This window comes from Pteropus vampyrus, unplaced genomic scaffold (assembly GCF_000151845.1).
Source record: "Pteropus vampyrus isolate Shadow unplaced genomic scaffold, Pvam_2.0 Scaffold210, whole genome shotgun sequence".
Classification (NCBI taxonomy): Eukaryota; Metazoa; Chordata; class Mammalia; order Chiroptera; family Pteropodidae; genus Pteropus; species Pteropus vampyrus.
The window spans coordinates 1,579,595-1,584,920 of NW_011888991.1; the positions used below are offsets into that span (position 1 = coordinate 1,579,595).

General features: G+C 37.6%; 1 pseudogene; it reads left to right on the forward strand.

The window, feature by feature from the left end:
* Positions 1 to 4,341: 4,341 nt before the first annotated feature.
* LOC111747097 lies at positions 4,342 to 4,460 on the forward strand (annotated as a pseudogene).
* The last annotated feature ends 866 nt before the right edge of the window (positions 4,461 to 5,326 follow it).

Genomic DNA, 5,326 nt, shown 5'->3' on the forward strand with positions numbered 1-5,326 from the left:
TAAAAAGTTCAATGCAAGAGGTGCACAGGGTTCATTTCCTTTGGCCACAAGAGACTGTAAAGTTAAAACACAAACTCTACATTAGGCTTTGTACATTTAGAGGACTCTAATCCCACCTAATCTTATAGGCTGCCCTGGATATCTTGTGTAAGCCTTCAACCCCGTTCATATTTCCTGGGTCACATATACAGGACAGTGAGCGGGATGGAATCAGGATGGAAAACCTAATTCTCAGTCAGAGTTTCTCAACCTTCATATTATTACCATTTGAGTAGAATAACTCTTAGCTGTGGGTGACTGTACTATACATTGTGGGATGATACGAAGTAGCATGCTTGGCTTCTCCTCAGTAGATAACAATAGAATCTTCCCCCTCCCCCCCCATTCAGCTGTGACAACCAAAATTGTCTCCAGACACTTCTAAATGTCCACAGGAAGAAGGAAGGCAAAAGTCAATCAAGTTAAGCCATAAAAGGAGGGACTTAAGACTCTCAGGGAGGGATTTAGACTCTGGTAAAATAAAGCCCACAGTAAATATACAAAAAGTATCCATATTCCTTCTGTGTTATGCCATCCTCATAGTGATAAAGACAACCTCACATAAATTGTACTGTTTACACGGGCACCATAAAATTTAACGCAAACAAAATGTGTTGACTATAAATGTCATTTTTCTGTCTCTTGCTAAACACCTTATTTGCATGTTGCCTTTCTGACTATTCATTCTCGATATGATCTATACCGCTCAAAAAAACCCACAGTTTTCTACATGCAGCAAATTGCTTTAATTGGTCTACATATTTCTTCAATAGCTAGCCCATGCCTACTCCTTTAAGCCTCCTCTCCTCCTTGTATGCCACATGCATTCTCTAAATTTACCTGTGTCATCACCTGGGTCATTTCCTCAGCCTGGAATGCACATCTTCCCGTGATACTGAGCTCACTAAAAACAGACCCATGTGTCTGTCCTTTTATTTTCCACATTATGCACAGTCCTGGACATAGTAATATTCACTATTCTTTTTCAAGAATGAAATGAATTAATAGCAGCTATTCAATGATATCTCTACTTTCTCTCAGGATACAAATCACCTCTACTTCTTCAATCAGTTCCTGCTTATAGTCAAAGTTAGATAGAGTTGATTTAAAGAGTAAGTGTTCTCCACTTTCTTCCCTGAAGATCTAGAACACTAGTTATTGTTTAGAAAAGGAAAATGGACTTCCTGTGTATTTGCTACCCTGATAGATTTTAGCTTTTTAGTAGAAGGGTCTATTGTATAATGAGTCAGAGATTTTTTTTTTTTTCTTTTTAAAGTGAAAGGAAAAGCTGTTCCTAAGAATTTAGGTGCTTTAAAACTTTTCTGAAATTAGGTAGTTAACATGTGGTGGGGGCAAAGAAAGTACAGTGATATAAAACAAAACAGTAAGATGTTTACCTAAAGGACAGTAGGTCAATCAAATAAAAATAGTGTTCTTTAAAACAGAAGGAAAAACATTATGAAAACATAAATAAGTCCCTTCACTAATTCATTAGCATAGACATCAATGTTTTGTTTTGCTTTTCGCCAAAGAGAGCTCCCCTCTCAGCCACAGTCCTCTATTTCAAAACCTGAAAACTATACAACGACCTTAGAAGCCAGCTAGTCCAGTGCTCTTCTTTACTCAGAAAACTGGCCATATAAAGATCCTACTTTCAGGAGCAAATTAAAATTATTTACCTCTTTTCATGTCACATTAACAATATTTTGGGTTTAAGAAACAATAGCAATGTGGATTTCCTATCAAAACCCTATAGCTGTTATGAGCCAAGAAATAATCTAAATAAAGTCCAATGACAAAGAAAGCATGAATCATGAAGCACAACAATGTCAAATTAAGCCATGTTTCATCACTCACCAAAATTAATCCTGAATTTCATCAACTCATAGACTGTGTCCAAAGAAATGTACTGGGAGTCATATAGACTAAAATAAAGAACTGAAATAAAACATCAAACTTGAATTTTATTTTTTAAACATATGTACTGTCCATTGGTAATCAATGAGCATATGAAAACTGACCTCTAGCTAAAACAATGTATGGACAAGAACTACTACAGATTACCGTCGTGACCTTCAAGGCAGGAGTCTGCAAACCTTTTCCTGGAAGGGCCAGTTAGTAAATAGGTTAGGTTTTGCTGGTGTACAATGTATATTGCAACTACTCAACTCTGCCCTTGTAATGGGAAAGCAGCCACAAACAACACTAAGGAATGGGCATGGCTATCTTCCAATAAAACTTTACAAAAACAGGCAGTTAGCCAGATCTGACGGATCTGACAGGAGGTCCACAGGTTGCTGTCCACATAGGCAACCGAGAGCTGAGAGTACATTTGAGAAACAATGCAGAGTTTGTTATTCTTTGCTAATTTCTCAGTAGATACATGTTTGCATTTAATACCTCACAGTCGTTAAGTCGTTAATTTAAAATGGAACCTCCAGTGATTCCGAACAGGTAATTAGTTGAAACAAGGTAAACGTGTTAAAGCGCCAGTCAGTCAGCTATCTGATTTGCATCAATCCACACATGTTAAGTCAAAGAGCAGAAATGTAATTTTCCAGAACACACCATCCTACTGCTCAGCATGCCTCTAATGAGGAAAAGCTAATTATTTTATTATCTTAACATAAACCTCCCCAAATTAAATATTTCCAGGGTTATAAACTGTTTGCCTGCAAGCTTAATTAAAAGCTTAAAACCAGCATTTTCACTTTGCAGTCAACAGTCTTAGCCTCCTCAGGGTTCAAAAACAGCCTTGACATCTTTCAGAGCTTTTTCCTTCTCACGTGAAGAATTAGGCCCTACTCATATGTTGTTCAATCCAGTATTTCCTGTTGCTAGAAGGGTCTAAAAATTGTGAAAACATTTGAAATAGCCTTCATTGTCCTCCCTTTAAATCCAGCTCTAATGATCATTAGTGTTAACTGATTTTTATTTATACCTTCTATACAGTTTCATTTTGCCACTTTTATAAATACATAGGTATATGTTTTTATGTATATATACATACATATAAACACATATACACGTGTTTGCTTATTTATTTGCTTATTCCCTTACAAAAGGGGACTGCTGCAGCTATTTGATTATTAACCATTTCTTGGTTATTTTCTCCTCCAAGCTAAATAATCCAACTGTTTATATTCTTCTTTCCAAATTCTGTGTTTTAGGATCTGCCAAAATTTTTCATGACGGCCCCATTTGGGTAAGACTTTTCTCTCAATTTATTTAATTCCATGGAATTAAATTTCAGGACATATAGTCAGAGAAACGAACCAAATAACCAAGTTCAGCTCCTATAGTTTCTGATCTGTTCCTGAACCCTTTGAGCCTAGTGTATCATATTTCCTTATCTCTTTGTCCAGTGGTCAAAAACAAGCCATGTTCTTTTAAGCCACCAAGTACAATTAAGTCACAAGTGTGTTCTCTGACAACTGGGGTTTATTCCTTTCCTATGCTTCTACAATGGGAGAAAATAAGCCAGTTTTTAATTTTTATTACCTGTTTCTGATAAAATGTACTCATGTTCAAATGCTTTCATTTCCCCAAGGTCACAGATACCTGTCACTCACTCTCTTTCTTCATTCTCTTTTTTTTTCTCCTCTTTAATTCCTTGCCCCCGCCCCCCAACTTCTACCCCTGACCTATGGATGTTGCCATTTTCCCCTTAAGAACTGCATCTCTGAAGGCGGGGCGTCTCCTCTCACATGTTCGCGGTTTGCTCCTGGGGCCTGGCACACCTGGAGGGCCTAGCGCACCTGGGGTACGGTCCGTGGCTCCACCTGGGGCACAAACCCAGGACCTTCTGCGTGTAAAGCACACGTGCTAACCACTACACTATGGAGCCACCCTCTTCATTCTCTCTTATGCTGATTTTTTTTTTAATTCCCTTTATCCTTTATGATATCCAGTGCCATACCATGACCAATTACTCCCCATGCTCCCTATTCTTATTTGAAGTTTGAAGCCTTCAATTACCTAAAATCAATGATTTCTCTTGGAACTTTTGTGGCAGAGGGCAGAGGGTGATTGCTACCTACAACAGAGGGCCAGCCATAGCATTCGGGCTACCTATCAAAGGAGGGATTTGTTCCCACCCATTTGACTGCTTCCTAGGAGAGGAAATTGTGGCAAATAGGAATCCAGTACTAATTCCTTTAACCTATTTTAAAGAGAGGTTCATGGCAAAGTCACAGGGCCTGAGACTATCTCATACAAGCCTATATTAAGGTTCTCCATGCCTTGTTTACATTCTCAGGTTTATTATGTGTCCTCATATGAAGTTCTTAAGAATTACTTGTGGTCTACAGCCATGCCACCCTGAACAAGCCCAATCTTGTCTGATCTCGGAAGCTAAGCAGGGTCGGGCCTGGTTAGTACTTGGATGGGAGATCACCTAGGAAGACCAGGTGCTGTAGGCATGAAAAATAAAAAATAAAGGGATTGTGAACTGATAAGGCCCTTGCAATCTGTGAGGCAACCAAGGGTTGCCTTGCCTAAAAAAAAAAAAAAAAAAAAAAAAGGAATTACTTATGGAAGGGAGGGAGGGATAGAGAAAGGAATCATTTATATGATTTATATGATGACAGTTACCTTGGTACAATCGACCAGTTGTATGTTTTCTTATGAGTTGCATTAATACTTAAAATGCATAAGTAGCCCTCTGGAATGGTTTTTGATTAAATTGGAAAGGAGATCTGTGATAGTCTACTTGTCACAATAACCTGATGAGTGAGAGTATGAGATTAACTAAGGATATAAGTGAATATTATTTTAAGATTTTCTCAATACATCACATTTTTATTTCCAAGTTTATGAATTAAGTAAGTTTTCTAAGCAAACAAATGCCATGAGTTTTTTGTTTGTTTCTTTTTATTGTCAGGTAAGTCTAAGAACTCATGAAGGGGTGGGAACCAAGGAAATGTTTGTGAATAATAGTAATTTGTTTATCAGTTTAAGTAGACGAGATCAAGGGTTTATTTCTTTTCTGAATGAGAGAATGTAGATCTCTGAAAATCCAGTCTCAGGACTCAAAACATATCTCTCATTGTTCTATCAAGGTAAGTAGGATAGAGAAAAACTATAGACATCCGTGTAGTGTAGAGGGTTAAAAACTAAAAGGAATAACTTTTTTTTAAGTTAAAAAGAGGAAGAAAAATCTGAGAGGAATTTGATTTTCAGTTTTCTCTAATTCAAATACCTCATCAGAATTCACAAGACAATGTAAGTTCCTAGTTGGCAAAGCTCAAGTTCCTGAAGGCCCAAGGGGCCTCAGCTTTTGAAGCTG